General features: G+C 45.0%; 1 protein-coding gene across 3 annotated transcripts in view; it reads right to left on the bottom strand.

Moving 5' to 3' along the window:
• Positions 1-16,213, bottom strand: part of LOC103363464 (transcription factor SOX-6-like) — a 123,800-nt gene extending 107,587 nt beyond the window's left edge. For all 3 annotated transcript variants that reach the window (XM_008290241.1, XM_008290242.1, XM_008290240.1), the window contains exon 1: positions 15,895-16,213. The gene's annotated coding sequence lies outside the window, so the exon portion shown is untranslated. The remainder of the gene's footprint in view (positions 1-15,894) is intronic.
• Between the last annotated feature and the right edge of the window lie 437 nt (positions 16,214-16,650).

Genomic DNA, 16,650 nt, shown 5'->3' on the forward strand with positions numbered 1-16,650 from the left:
CCGGGCCAAACTCAGGCGTTATGCTTCTTGTGCATCAGTTAACTCGCATTAATGCTCCATGAGGGCTTTTTAAGTTGCCTGTCTATAGGTGTCTGAGTGTTTGTGGGTCTGCTGCATGCATGCGTGCACGTGTGCATACGTGCATTTCGCCCTGCCTGAGTTGTGTGTGGATATGCATGAGCAAGCCAAAACTTGTACTCTAACTTCTGCTTGGAATTCATCCAGATCTGCAACATGTTAAAAAAAAAAAAACATCCTCCCAATCCTCCGTTCCAAATCCTCGCTCTCCTTTGCGTCCAAACACTCTAAAGTAGGAATTCTGCCGAGTTAGTTATTTTGACAATAGAGGTAATCTATGGCATCAGCAGGCTGCTCCCCACCTGGATGCAGCGTGGTTATCTCTGCAGGAGCAGCCAGTCGGCCTGGGGACTGCACGGCCGAGTTTGGGATGCAATGAGGTGGGGCTATAACAGCGGTCCCGGGGGAAATAGGGAAATGGGGTGAGAGGGGGGAGGGAGGGAGGGGCGGGGGGGTAAAGCGCAGAACATTCTGCCGCGGAAATGTCTGATATAGTAATTGAACACATGTGATTGTCTGTTAAACATCCAGGTCCATATAGTCAATTCTCTCCATAGTAGCATCATCTGTGAAATATGAAACGACGGCTTCCACGCAGCGAGTAGCCATCACAGCGAGGACGGTACTAGTCAGGGAAACAGCTAGAGTTCAGGTAGACTGTGGACACTCTGGATTTATTCACTTCCTGCTGGTGGGATACTAGATAAAAAAAAACAAAAACAAGTCCAGTGGCGTGTTGTCAGCAGGACGAGCCGTGTTTCTAGCGTATCATTGAGTTATTTGGTGCTGGAGACGTGGTCGGTCACGTGCAAACAGCTGTTTCATGCTCCAGCACACCGTTAACTGTCACAGCCTTACAAATCTCTCCTTTCTTCTCTTTTTATCTCTACCCTCTGTCTCTCTTGTCCTAACGCCGAGCTGCAGCCAGACCAGACGCTCACAAAAACGTCTCGCGCCCGCGTGTCAAGAACGACTACCAGAGTGTCACTCCAGTTAAAATATCTCTGTCGAGAGTAAAACAGTGACCGGCGTTCTGGCACCGCTCAAGTGCGGTAATGTCAGAGAGAAAATAAAAAACTGTACTCCTGAGCAGCAGCTATTCTGCCCCGAGTTCGTCCTGATACAGATAGCGTTGTGGCTGAACAAGGCTTTCATGTGCTGCTTGGCAAATACATTATCTGTCATTTCCTCTGCATCAAATAACAAGAATAAAAGTCTATTTACTGAGCAGCCGGGCTGGAGCCGGGGCGAAGGGAGAGAAACGACCAGCAAATAGAATGTTTTCCTCCACGGTGGCCGGCGTTCAGGCCGCGGCGCTGCTAACAGGCGCGAGTGCAACCTATCAATTCTCTTTGATTTCCTCTCACATATTCTTTACTCCAAAGACAGAGAACACAGAATAGGCTTGTCTTTTTCACGCTGATGAGACCTCCTTTCTTAACTTCTCAGATATATATTCCCCCCTCCTCCTTTTCTTCTTCCTTTTTCCTATTCGGTGTGGGGGGATTGTGTTTCTGTGCGTGTTGGGGGCAGGGGTATGAAAACAAGTCTCCCCCTCTCTCCCAGGTAATGTGTTTATTTTCCTGGACCCATCTTCTAGTTTACTGCGTGGTGGCGTTTCTCCCCTCTTATCGCCTGGCCCTCGCGGGGCACTTTAGCCCCTCAAATCCTGTTCACCACATACTGGTTTTAGAATCTGTGAAATGAGTGCTAGAGAAGCGTGGCCACAATGTCTGCCTGTGTTGCTACTGGACTCAAATGGGCTTGGTGCTTTTTTTTTTTTTTTTTTTTGTCCAGGGAGATGCATAAATGGAAGTTTTTAACACCTCAAAGGAGGCTGGGCCTTTGTGGAGCCACACTAGAGAAGCCTGCCAGTCTCCCGAGGAGGTAGACACACTGAGTGCTGCAGGACAAAGAGCTGGAGGAGCAGAATCAGCAGGGGCATCACTCTGCTTTGGGCACACACACACATATACAGCCACATAATATAGCTGTACTTACATACAGTACATATGAGAACACACACACATTACAAAGGATGGAGCGATGTGTTCCCGCTATCCCACTAAACCTCACAGGATCAAAAGAAGCAGATGTACAAAATGCACCGTAGTATTTAAAATCTAACAAATTAATAAATTCTTCTCACACCTATAGTTTCCGACCCGGTTGAAAAAAATCAAACAGCCTGCAGCAATAACCAAGTAATAAGCAGATATGAATATAAACACTGCATTTCCAGCAGTTGAAATCAACATACAGTGACTAACTGTAAATAGATTCATATGTGATTCTACAAACACACTCAATAAAAATGTACAACCAGCACACCACCATTTCCTACTTATTGATTTCAGCTCCACTGTTTGAAAATAATTTCCTCATTTCCATCCCAATTTTCCTTATTGAAATTCTTTTTTTTTATTCCCGAGTACGGCCCAACAGCTGGCATTTACAATCAGTCTTTATGCTGTTTAGATGTCTACAATAAGCATTTAGATGCAAATATCTCTGCCTTGTACAAAGGACTCGCAACTTCTGTCAGAAGCAACATAATCAACCTGCAATTGTCTCCTGGCTCCGAGTGGTTTCCAGTGACAAGGCCTAAGCCGTAAGCATCTGTATTCAAATGATTCCCTATTTCAGGCACGGTTTAGTGTGGATATTTTCCAACAGTACTGCACTGAAAATCAATCACATGGTGAATTAAACCAGAAAGGAAACAACTGATCCATAAATGATCAGGTTACAACGAGGCATTGGTGTCCACAAATTATTCAGTGTTTTCCTTGTTGGAGGAGAAGCCGGGGTTTGATAGTGGTCGTTTCCATCGCGTTGCCGTCACACGTTTTTGATTGGCGAAAACAGGCTTAAGCAGACGAGTAATTATGTTGGTCGCAATCTCTGCGCGCTGCGGACGGACACCTTAAGCCGGGGACGGCTGGGAAAGCTGAAGAAAGGCTGTAGACCAGGTTCTCGTGGTGTTTTAAAGCAGTGGACTCATCAGCATCCTGGTGAAAAGGGAAATCTGAGGAGAATGTTTTTGAATGATTTACTTGAGAAAAACTTAAGTGAGAATTAGGAATGGTGGAATTAAAAGACAAAGCCTGAGTGTGTGTGTGACCTGTGTGTGTGTGTGTGTGTGTGTGTATCCGGTGGTGATGGACGGCGTACGCTGGGCTTCGGCTCCGCTGCCCCCGTAAAGCCGCTTGAACAATTAACATTACAACCTCTGTTTTCGCCTTTTATTTACAGTTGCAGAGGTCATTTGTCTTCCTCTTTTTTTTTTGAAACCCCCGCAATTAATAGCAGCGTTTGCAAATGCAAATGAGTCCATTTAGAAGGAGGGAAAATGATCAGTTTGAGAATATTTCTGCCTTCTTAATCTTCTAAAGAGGGAAATGATTTAAAAGGAGGACACAAATCTCCAGTGACATGGCAGGAACTGTAGGGCACTTTCCTCTCTCTCTCCCCCTCGCTTTCCATTCTCCCTTTCTCATCTCACTCATGTCTCCCTCTGGCTCCCCCATCCCCATTTCTTTCTCCTCCTAATTTACCTCACCACCACCACCACCACCTCCCCCCTGCCCCCTCCTTGTTGCCCTATAGGGGCGGAAGGGCCAGGAGTCAGGGACAAGGAGCCGAGGGCAGGGCTCTACTCGGCTTGTCCCCTCAGAGGAAACAAATGTAGTGTTTGAGCCACTGATCACTGGTATAATTGAGTTTAACACTCCTTTTCTGGATTAAAAAAGGGCCTTTGAAATGAAAGGTCAAATTACCTCCACAGTCAGGCAATAAATAAGTCAAACAAGGTAAGAGGTTCCTGCCGGCATATGTTAGTGGCAAATTTAATTAGCGGGAAAAAAAAAAAGGACGCTCTTCCGTTCCATACTGTATTGAAAAAAGGCAACGCTGGAGTCGTGCAGCGAGGGAATGAAATATATGAATCATCACTTATCGATTAATTCCGTCGTTTAAATTCAGGTTGCACAGAACGTACATTTAACGACTAAATACCTGAAACTCAGCGTTAACGTTATAATATTAGAAATGATGCCCGTCTGTCTGAGTCATTGGTCTTCACACTTTAAATGCATCATTCTTTTCCCCCCGTTATGTAAGATACCCTACAGGTCCATTGTCCATTGATTGCAGCACAAAGAGAGGAAACGGGCATAAAGTAGGGCTGCAGTCTGGAGTGGAAGCACAGAAGGTGGCCAAACAAGGCCCAGAACAAGAGAGCAGGCAGGAGAGTGAGAGAGAGACACAACAGTGTTCTGCACCCGGCCAGCCACAATATGGCCTTTGTGACATAATGCACTCCGCACAGCAGATTGTGGAAAATAATCCAGAATTTACTGGTTCGCATATCCAGCAAAAACAACTGACATCACAACCTGCACCGTATATTCCATGTTTCTGGACACGTTTCACTTTTGGTGGAGAATGAGGGGGGGTAAGAAAAACATTGTCAAGCAGTTATTATATTCCCATCATGTCCTGGGAGCCCATTACAGCATGGCACGAGGAACAGTAAAACCGAGGAGCTCGGCGAGCTGGGGCTGTATAGGCGGAGGGCTGGGGAGCACTTAGGCTCACAGCACAAACCCGCCGCACACTGTTAACTGCTGGAGAAAGATGTAGTTCAAACAAGCACTTTGCACCTACAGATTATGTGTGTTTAAATTCTGGTAGTCATTAAGGTTTAGCTTTTCTGTTCGAGTGTTTAGTTGGCTTCTGTGTGCTGCCCTCAGCCGAGCAGCTTCAGGTGTCTCTGCAGAGCTCCTGAAATGAGAATGAAGGAGGAAGAGACTCCTGTAGGCAGCTGTCCACATCATCAGAGTCTGGTGTTAACTCATTTAAAGCACGACAGGTGGGTCACATGAAAAATGTTTTCTTCTGACTTGCGAACACATGCTTCGCATTATTCTATAAGAACAACTTGACATCGGTCCAAGCCAAAGAGCGAAGGTCCTCCATGGTCGCTGCTGCTCACCACAGAGTAGTTTGCAAGTTTATCTTACATTAGACACGAGTGTACGTTCAGAGGCTGAGCGTGTTTTGACAATTTCAGCGGGAAACAAATGCAACATGTTAAATTGTGTTTCAAACAGGAAGCAAGCGCTGCGAGGAAAGTATGATCTAAGTTATAAAAAAAAACACTTTTTAGGGTTTCTTTTTCATCACAACCCACCTAGATTTCAACTGAGCGAGCCAAGCAGACTTTTAAATAAAACTGGCAGCCTGGTTCCCACCGCCCTTAGAAATGTGAGTTAAAACGTACACTGAATAAAACATAATAACATAAATAAATGTCCTCAAATTTGTGACTTTCCATCCAGCTGAAAACTCCACATCTGGTGCCATTTCAGCGTTCAAATGGCAAAAATAATATTTCCAAAGAACAGCCACGAACAGACCGTGTGTGTGTGTGTGTGTGTGTACAGTGTGTGTGTATGTGTGAGTGTGTGCATGCATGTGTCGGTATATCCATGCGTGTGCAGGCGTGCGCTCCACAACATCCCCCCAAACGTGGTTTTGGGCAGAGTGTGGTCTAACAGTAAAATGTTGAAATTGGAAAAAATATTACCCTTCTTTCTCTTGAATAGCAGAGAGATAAGCACCCTTTAGCAATGAAGCCAGTGGAGTTTAAGCTTATTATGAATACCTCTCAGAGCGCAGAAGCATGTACTGTAGAAATCAAAAGGAGTAATAGGCAGGTAAGCCAGTGTCATTTTAAGGAGGAAGTCAGTTGTGAAATTGTAAAATCTCAAGACCCTGCTGACAATCTCTCGCCCTCAGAACACTCCCATAAATGATTTCTAATGGCAGTGGCTATCACATGTCTGAAAAAGTTAGAAGTTTGTGAGGCGAAAAGAAAGAAAATCCAATGCTAATCTCTCCATTGATGGAGACTAATAATAATAAGACCATTTATCTCTTTGATTAAACAGCACAGACTCTGAAGTTCACAAGAATGTGCGATTCTTTGCAAGTGGCCTAATCTTCCCAGAGTAGACCCGGCTTTGCAGAACATTCCTCACGGTTTCATGTTCAATTGGCTGTGAAAGTCCACTCTTACATGCTGGACTCCAACCATCAAAAGGTCACCTTCATTTTTATTATTTTATTTTTGAACACCGTTTGGGATACGAAGCTGCTCATCACATTTCTGACATTTCTGCAGGAAGCAAATGTAATTATGCTGAAGAGAAAAACCCATCAGCTGAAGGGCTGTAGTCCCGTATTTGTGCGTTTTGTTGTACAGCTCCTCTGCCGAGATCCGTTGTAAAGATGATATCATAACCCGGCTGCTCCGAGGCGGCCTGGACCCTGTAGCGCTCACGTCTTCTACAAAGGCAGGAGAAACACCCACAGGCTAATGCACACTGCGCTTTTCTCCTCTGAATATTCATCCGTGTTTCCACATCATCTGCAGGTCTCCTAATCACAGTCACTTCCCCTTTAATCACAGGGCTCTAATTAGGTCCTAATAAACCATTTTGCCATCCTCTTGGAGCGCCTCTGTGTCACTCACACATCAAACCATGAAATACTATATTAAGGGGCTGTCAACCTCAAAGGAAAGCTCCTCCAGCAGCGGTGATACGGATACTGCAGGCACACCCTCTTACACTAATTGAAATTATCGAAAGCTCTGCTTACATGTGACACTTGGCCATGTCTGAAACCATGGCCTGAAGTACGGCAGTCAAAAGCACAACGGTCGTGCCAGCGCTGAGGCTCTACTGGTTTCTCTGATGTCGGATAATTGTTTAAACCTGAGTGGATATGGCACGGGGCCTCATGCTGCTTGTTCTGCCAAGAGAGGAAGAAAAAAAAATGTTCTCACTAGCACTTTCCTCCTCTGTTTCTTCTATTCTAATTCAGTCCATCACTGGGCTTCAAGGAAAAGCCTCAATGATTCCACGTTCATCTCGGAGAACCAATGTTGGGGATGATGATCACTGACCACGAGTTGATAATGATGACTGTTTAATTAGAAGCCTTTCTTTGGCCTGGCCAGAGCCCAAAGTCCTCCACCCTGCAGATGGTAACCAATAAATTTAGCTTTGCTGAGGATGAGGAGGAACATTGTACCTCCCCAGTGTACCCTCAACCCCACCCCTAACCGAGGGCACAAAGCCTTTCTCCTCGCTCACACACACACACACACACACACTAAACAACCTATGCTGCACAAGAAAGCATCGAACTAGTCGGTGAAGTCCAACCTCGTCTCTGATCACGTGCATCTAGTTTGCGATTGGCATTGTGGTCTTTTTTTGGCATCTTTTTCTGTTTTTGATAAACACAAGAAACCATAAGAGTCTTCATTTGTTTTCTCTGATGTCCCTCTGCTCGCTACTAAACCATAATTCCATTTTTTACGGTTGCGTTTAGGCAACTCGGAGCGCTCGATTAGAGTCGGGGAAACACTGCGGTCGTGGTGAGTGCATTAGGGTTAGCTTGGGGAACTAGAACCCTTTGTTTAGGTCCAGAGCAACGCTGTGAGCACGGTAGATATCAGAAAACTTCAATCTAATGGGATGCAAACGCCTGGCCGTCCACCCTGACCTCCTCTTTGTGAGCTTCTCTGCAGAATGACGCCGTAATTCTGTGAACAAGCTTTGACAGTGAACGTAAATTGCAAATTAGCCGCGTGTGAATGTACAGCGTGGGAGGGAGGGTTTCTGAAGGTTATATAATATTCCAGCATTAAAAAAAAAGATGCATCTTCTTCTAAATCTGAACATTTTTGCTCGTTAGGCTTCACAGTGTCGTTTATTTGTCGATTCTGCCCCCGTCCTGTCTGGTGGGGGAATAAAACCAGTGGTGCTGCTCCACGGACCCTCACGTCAATCACCGAGCCTCCTCCCAGATGTTTCTACACCCGTAGCGCCTGGCAGGAACACCGCTCCGTGTCATGTGTGTGCGTATTGTATGTGGGCGGGTGGCGTGTGCCAGAGTGGCTATCCCCTCGGATTGTCAAAGAGGCTCATGGGAAATTTACTGCACGGGCCAAACCGCAGACTTTCTCTATCATTTCAGCAGATTTCTCTTTTTTAGTCCCATTCAAGAAAGAGATTATCACAGACGGTACTTTTCTCCGGCGTCACTCTTTGAGCTCTGAGCTGGGCTTTCTGGGCTTTCTGGGCTTTCTGGGCTTTAGCTGCACTTTGCTTATAAACGTGCAGCCGAGCCAATCAGGGGGCGAAATGTTTCCAACAGTTGCTTCTGGAGCATAAATGCTAATTCGCGGTTTTCTCAAAGAACAAGCGCACGACTGTTAATTCCAATTTGGTTTAAATTGAAGCGTCATATTTTCCAGAATTAGTGTTACGGGCCGGGTACTGATGGATAAAGTCGCCGCCATCGTTCGCTTCGATACCGCTACTGCACGTGCTCCCGCCCAGCAAGTACAACAAATATCTTCAACCACCTTGAAAACGCTAAATTTCCTCTGGGAGAAATCCACCAATTGTGAGTCGGGACAAAAAATCTATTTCTATTGAAGAAGCAGCGAGTTTGATCTACTTACTCGACATCAGAGGAGTGTGAGGCAACATGAACACTAACATCATTATTTGTGCCGAGTCTTTAGTCTTAGAAAGTCTGCACTTAGCTCATCTTTTCACCAACAGGGCCTAAACACCCCCCTCCTCCCTTCACTCAGGGAGAGAGAGGATAACAAAGACAGACAGAGACCAAGAGAAAGCTCGCGGTCGGGTCTGCTGAAGCCATTTTCTCATAATGCACATTAAGAGCGAAGCCTTGCAACACGTCCAAGTTGGTGTATAAAGAAATTATTCAGAGAAGAAACAAAAGACCTGGGCAAGAGGAGATGCTATGGTTAACTTCATCAGAACTTTAGCCACAAGACCATTTCCATCTATTCCCCCACCCTCCCTCTTTGTCACTTTGATTTATTTTTGGCATCGTGCGTTAGCATTTTCCACAGGAAAAACTGTCGGGAATCTGATTTCTGGCCCAATGCGTCCTTTCTTTTCCATAACTTCCTCGCCTGCTTTAGATGTCACAGTAGCTGCTCCATGATGCAAGTGGTTGATCGGTGTTTGTTTCCATCCAGCTCACACTATCTGGAGAGCTTAAGCTTTAGCAGTAGCTACGACCAATTACGCTTCTCCTGTGAGGCCTGTCTTCAAACAACGTAGTAAAATCAACAAGTGTCTCGGGTGGTTTTCGTAGTTATTAAACGAGGATTAGGGCAAATCTTTGTCGCTGCGTTTGCTGTATGTTCACACTCTTCAGTCAGACGGACCTCGTTGTGCCAAGTGTCACATAAACCTGATAATCACGGCCATGCACGCTAAAGAAGACGGCATAGGAATACCACGAGTCCACATTTCTCCGCACATGTGCACGTGCAAATATGCACACGGAAACCAAGTCGCTAATCTGATCTGAAAACAATCATGTGCCAACAACACGGCTCCCAGCATCCTTAGAGCCGGACCGTGGAGTAATGAAGCCAGATTGGCTGGCTTAGTCGCAACCATGGAGCATATTTTACGTCTCATGTCAGATCAAGCTGGCAGATGCCAAGCCGGCTGTTAACCTCCACCAATTGGATAATGTCTAATTGTTCGGCTTTAATAGACCGTGGAGACCCGCATAGCTCGGATACGAAAATAACCACCGTCTGAGACGACGGAGTTCGTAAACGATGCAAAAAAAACCGTCTCAGTTCACAGTGGGTCAGAGATTCCAGCGATGTGATTTCTGTTATTCATAACAAATGAGAAATTCAAATATGTGCTCCATCGCGCTGCGTCTTCCTTATTAGACGGGGGAGCTTTTTAGGTCATTCTCTCACATTATATTTACATGAAAGCTCTCACAGCTGCCCGTGTTGGCTGAAGTTTCACGTTTTCACGGAGTCCTTTCACGCTTCCTCCGAGGCAGCGGCTCGCCCATGGGACGGCCTGATCCAAACACAATGGGGGGGATCACAAGCAAAAGGCTTGTTGTGACGCTTTTGTGTGCAAGCAGCGCAAAAGCCCACATTACACTAATCTCTTTTCCCTTGTTCACTCACAAGACACAATCTCAGGTCTTCAGAGCTTCTCCAATTCTAGCAGGACAGAAAACGCTCGGGGCCAAAGATCACAGCTTCTCCTTCTTTTTCTTCTTCTTCTTCTGTTTTTTTTTTTGTTGATTCGTCCCAGCAGTTCTGCAGCAAGGTCACTGGTACACACACACATATGTGTATCTACGCATCTGAGAAACGCTGATACGCTGACAAATAAGAGCTTCTTTTTTTTCTCTGTGACTAAAATTAAAATGTGGCTGCAGCCGGTGGAAGCTGTTAGTGAGTCAAAGTGGGAAAAAATAATAATTAATGCATGACTCTCAAACTGTAGCTAACAAAATGGTTGCCACGAAAATACGGAGCGAGAAAACCGACTTGGGTTTTTAGTTGTTTTTTTTAAACTTGCGTTGAATTCTGCGTCCTGATATCTGGACAAGGAGTGTTTGTTTTAAATTCAGCTCCAACCACCTGCACGCTTTTCACACGAGCTGACATTTCTCAGCCTCCGTCTATATGCTGCATGTGTGTGTGTGTGTGTGAGGGAAAGATCATGTGTGTGTGCACATGCTGTGTGTGCACGTGTGCTAACGCCGGCGTCCCTGTTCCTGTGTGTGTGTGTGTGTGTGTGTGTGTGTGTGTGTGCAGGGACTCCAAAAATCCACCACATTTTAATTACTGCCCGGCTGCACTGTGCGTCTCTTTGATATGGAAATAGAGGCAACCATCTTCACACAGCCACTGTACAAATCTTCATGTGATTCATAAAAAACAATGAGGCCGACTAATTCCTCCACCTGATTACGCTCCCAGACCTGTGTCAGACACATGCAGCCACCAACGCCCTTCCAATTAATTCTACATATTAATGTGTGATTTATTTAAAAAAAAAAAAAAAAAAAACCAACAGAGGCTCCTTACCATAGCCTGGACTGTTGCATTTTGAAGTCAAAGTTAATTATGCACAACTATGCTATGGACTGAAAGAAAATGTCCAATTATTTTGAGAAAAACATATTCGGTGGGAGAGTGAATGATACAGATCAAAATGGGCCACTTAGGTTACTTGTGCAATTATGCAGCTCCTGTGATGATACACATATTTAGATTTTTTTTTCATCTGTAATCCTTTAATGTCAGCAATACTGTTCACTTACAGCAGCCAGAGGGACACACAGATCTAATAGAGCAGGAAAAAAAAAGAGAGAGAGAGAGAACTGCCGCTGCCCTTGTTGATGCTCAGTAAGTGTTGGCGTGCATATAGGTGCTGGTTGTTTCTGAACAAACATGTAATCAGACCGAACCTGGGAAGGTAAAGGAGGAAGGAACATGTTTAAAAAAGAAATGATAATAAAATCTCTGTCGGTGGGATTGTGGCGAGTTAACAGCCAGAGCTGGATGAAATTGAAAATGTAAAAGCTCCCATCTATCTGTCTGCCTCCACATTGTCACAGCTTTTCGTTTAAGGCGGTGACTTGAAGGAGGCATCGCGCCGCCGCCGCCGCCGTCTGCTCCTCATGACTCAGCTGACCCCTCAATTCAGCTCCTCTTTGACAAGTGACAATTTCGCAGACAGAGAAACTCCAATAATTAATTTAGTGACATTAATTAGTGACGTGTTGCTAACTTGTCAGAAACTTCTTGTTTGAAGGGGAACAAATTACCAAAGAAGAAGAAGAAAGAAGCTCGGGCATATTCCCATCAGTTTTGATCATTGTTGAAATATTCTACAGCAAATTAGATAACACTTAGAAAGACAGATGTCACAACATGTGCTGCCACATTTATTATCTCCTGCGGTCCTCCAGCCTTCTGCTGCCCCCCTCCTCTACCTTTACCAGGCCTGCTGTTGTTTACCTCCTCTCATCTTGTTTATCATCAGGTCTCAGCCAGTATCACTACAAAGAGAAGGAAGGCTAGTACCTGTGAACCCCCATCCCTCTACAGCTTCGCTCTCCCCACAGCGTCCCGTCACTCGGAGCTAAACAGCCAAAAAAAAAAGCAGCACGTATGGAAAGATAAGGCGACGTGTAAAGTCCCAGCTGTGCAGCCTGAGCGACGTCTGGGCAGCAGAGACACGCCGGCTTTTTTGGGGGATTTTTGACGTTTCGGATCAAAATCAACGGTCGTGTTTATCCGTGTCGAGAGCGAAGACATTCTCACAAAATATCTGGGAGATGGAAAGTATCACTCATGCAGGCACGCATGCCAAGGCGTGAAGGGGGCTCACACACACACACACACACACTCACACACGAGAATAATAAAACGATGACAGTTTTACAAGATTTTAAATTATCAAGGTCTGGAAAGACTGGTGCAGCCTCATTACAACCCCGACTTTGTGTGAAATAAACTACACGTAGTTCTATTAATAAAGCTGGGAGCTCTGCTCAGTCTGCAGACGGCAGCACCTCTCTGCTATTTGTGTCTCTCCCTCATAAATATGTCAATATGGGAATCTTATTTTTTAATATTTTCTTTTTTTTTTTTTTTTGTTCCGTGTCCATGCGTGAAATCAGCTTATCATAACTGGGATTGGTTGTAATGTCATTAAAGGATTGGGTTTGGCAGGAGAACACACTCCGACTAGCAGAAGAGCAAGGCCATAAAAACCAAACCTCCACACACACACACACACACACACACACACTTCCATCTGCATCACCGTGCGGCTTAAGCACAAATAACAGCTCTTTTTTTTTTAAAGCAGTGAAATAGAATCACAACAACTGGATCAAACTCTGGTGTTTTTTTTTTCTTTTGAGGTCAAACTTACAATAAAATTACCAGAAAAAAAAAAAAAATAATCTGCTGTGAACCCAAAATGTCCAAATTCAGCTCGTGCATTAGCAGCACCATTAGGGATCAATGTGCTCGAGCAAGACGTGGAAAAAAGTGGATTTTCTTCTCTGCATCCCCGTCCTCTCCCTCCCCACATCCCTCTCCTTCTTTCTCTCCTGCTTTTTCTTTGATCCCACTAATTGCTGGCACAAGAGCGTTCACCCAGACCCTACCTGTGGATGATGAGGACGAGCACAAATGCAGTTTGTGGGATTCACTCTAAGCAGATTTTTATTTTTTTTTTAACCTGGACTCATTCACAACATTTTCTCTCCCACTCAGTAAAACAAATACAGCTCTGATGGCAAAGGATAATAATGTGGAGGAGAAAAGAGAGACATTGGACTTGAACAGAGTGCAGGATGTGTTCAGACACGTGAGCCAGGTGGCGTTCTCCCTTCGTGCCAAAATGAAAGTCCTAAAATCTCTGAGCTGACTGGCACATCAGCAGATATCTGATGCTGTCTTATTCCTCAGTCTTTTCTCTTTTTTTGCACATCTGAGTCCTTGAAAATACAGAAAACGTTGGAGGCCAGTCATTATGACATCTGATAAATATATTATTGCTCTTTGGTGAACACACCAACAAATTATTATTATTATTTTCTAGTTTAGTTTCAAGTTTAAATCGGCTGAAATTACTGCAAAAGAAAATCTGTCAATAAAACTGCAGAAATTATTGGAGGGGATGACTGTGCCAAGACATGTAGCTGCTCTCCACATTCCTCCGATTATTAAAATACTCATGTTAGGTTGTGCGTAAAGACGTGCGTAAAAGGAAAGAAATTAACTGAGATGCTCAGGTGCCAAAAAATAACTGAGAAAATGTTCAGTAAAATTTATATTTAAAAAAAAAAAAAGCTCAGCGCGGTTGGCATGAAAGGCTTCTGATGCCGCTTCTCACTCCTTCCTCTGTCTGTCTGTCTGTCTGTCTGTCTGTCGCTCCTGTTCGCTGAGCGACACGCTGAGAGCCGCACCAGCCGTCAGGAGACAAACTCTTATAGAGAGAAAGAGCCGAGTGTCCCTGTATAGCAATCAGGACAATGTGCTGAATGGGCAGTCTAATTATAAATGTGCCATTTAGACTTGCATTTGGTCTCCAGAACCCGCCTTACCTTATGAGGGAAACCTGAGTTAACAGCCACAGTAAGAGCAACTGTTCCAAAACAAAACACACCAACAGGACGGAGGAGGAGAAAAAAAAAAACTTTACACCGCAAAGAAAATGTGATTTAGCCTTTCACGCTGGACAATTATCTGTCTGAAGAGTTTTAAAGGAAAGAAGAAGAAGGAAAAAAAGGAGATAATTACGGTCTCATTAATTAGCCACAGGTGTGTTATTTGTGTAGCTGGGAAAAAAATACAGAATTGTACAAAATAGAAGAAAAGGTTCATTCAACTGTTGTCTCTTCTTATTAAAATGTTATCGTAGCAGCAGTTTCACAGAGCTGGAGGGTTTTTTTACGCACAGGGAGTGCGTCTAATTTTGGAAAACATCTTAAAAAATGAGGTGCGCGCTGCCACGATCCTCACTGATATTTCCTTCATTTATGACGAGTCTTTAAAATTAATTATGAACTTTGTGCAGCGTCGATATTTCTAAACACGATTTGTATTAAAATATAAAAGTGTTTTCTGTGCAGTGAAAAACGAGCAAAGTTTATTTTTAGGCTCTGAAACCATGCAGGCAGGAATTCTCGGCCCTCGGTGTTCGTTTTAAGAAGAGTTTTGTTTCAGCAAATTGACACAAAAAAAGAAGAAGAAGGCGAGAAAACAAACCCAGCAAACAGATGTGCACTTATTTCACAGGAGAACTCGCGTGTCGTTCGGCGCCGAGCTTCAGAGCTTTGAGCTTAAATGGAAAACTGTCTGTTGGAGTACATCTCCTCTAAATGGACAAGCCCTGCGATTGTTGAATTTAATTTATGGCTTATGCATTCTTTAGAGGTCAATTCCCCTGACCTCCCCCGAGAAAGTTAAGGACGAGCAGGATTCCCAGGCTGCGCCGGCTTCCACTTTCTCTGCTGTTGTTCTGGACGTGGAGCGGAGGAGGAGGAGGAGGAGGAGGGAGAAGTGACAAATATCTGGAGACGACGGAGGCAGTTCGGAGGGCAAAGAGCAGCGGAATGTATAAAAGGTATAATGAGACGTGAGCGAGCTTCAAATAAACTTGTCCGGCTCGTAAGGCAGGAGACAGGAAGCCCACCAGGGCGCGCGTCACTGTCAATGAATGGTACCGCTCTGTGGACACAAGTGAAACTGCCACCAGCACCAGAAAGTTACGGGACATGTAAACACACACGCATATGGCCCAAACCGCCACGAACCTCCGAATATCTCACCGCTGGTTCAGAACCACCGCTCTGGTTGGACGGTGAGGGAGATTCTGGAGTCCGGTTTGGGCTTTTTATTTTATTTTATTTTATTTTTGCTGCACCGTGCAGCCTGCTGTCCGCCCGCACCGCCCAAATACACGGAAAAAAAAAATAGATTTCAAACCTTCAGATGTTGCTCCGAGCTGCCGCCCGCCGGGTTCACTTCTAATCAAGTTCGATGTTGAGTAAAAGGCGGATTGAGCCGACCGGGGGCTGAGGCTCCGGGTCCAGCCCTGAACGCGCCACTCTCGTCCTCCTCGCGTGTACTTGGGCTTGTTTTGGTGGAAGCGACGCATGAGACGAGATTTAAAGTTTGACAGTCCTCGGCACGAATTCCAGCAACTCGTGGAAGCTTTACGCGCAAGTTACTGGTCGAAATGTTTGTTTTAAAGCAACAAGAAGAAGAAGAAAAGAAAAACTGCGCGCACGGTGCCGGAACATTTCACTGACAGCGCGTTTTAGGGAATCAGCAACACACGCCAAGAAGAGGGTGAAATATGTGGACAACACAACATGAGAGGAAAGTACAGCAAACGTGGTGTTTACCTTGATGATATGAGCCGTGCAGAAGGTAACCGTGCGTCCTCTGTTTTCTCCCCCCGGTGCGTAAAGGAACACTGGACTCGGCTTCACTTTTCTAGCAAATGATCACTGAGCTATCTGTTGAGCGAAAACTTAGGTCTGCTCGCACGGGGCCATATGAGGGGATCCCGTGCGCTCTCTGCGAAGTTCTGTTGTCCACAAAGAGAAAAAAAAAAAAAAAAAGAACTACAAGTACCTTTTGTTGTTCGTCTATCTGCTCTTTATCTCCCCCGTCTCTCTCTCTCTCTCTCCCTCTCTCTCTCTCTTTCTTTCTCTCTCCCTCTTACACTCAAGACAAGAGAAGACGATGGCTAGAGCTGCTGTCAATCTTGGCAATCAATGCGCGCAGCCATGTCGCAAGTATTCAAAGCATTTCCCGTCGTGCAACATCAGAAAGTGAGTGGCCAGGGCATTGATCTGAGGAAGGCAAAGAGGCAGGACTCCCCCTCCTCCTCCCAGACAAGAGATGCGAGAGAGAGAGAGAGAGGGAGGGAGAGAGAGAGAGAGAGAGAGAGTGAGAGAGAGAAAGAGAGAGAGAGAGAGAGAGAGATGTGGTGAAATAAAAGTGGAGACAGGGAGGATGGCTGTTACTGGCCGCTTTTACTAACTTTAATAAGCTGACTTAAATGAGCGTCACTTCCAGCAAACTTCAGGACGAGATGCTGCGTTCACACTCTTCCTGTGTCACTTCTGTTTATTTTATTTTATTTATTTGTGTTC

The sequence above is a fragment of the Stegastes partitus genome, unplaced genomic scaffold, assembly GCF_000690725.1.
Source record: "Stegastes partitus isolate 25-593 unplaced genomic scaffold, Stegastes_partitus-1.0.2 Scaffold661, whole genome shotgun sequence".
Lineage (NCBI taxonomy): Eukaryota > Metazoa > Chordata > Actinopteri > Pomacentridae > Stegastes > Stegastes partitus.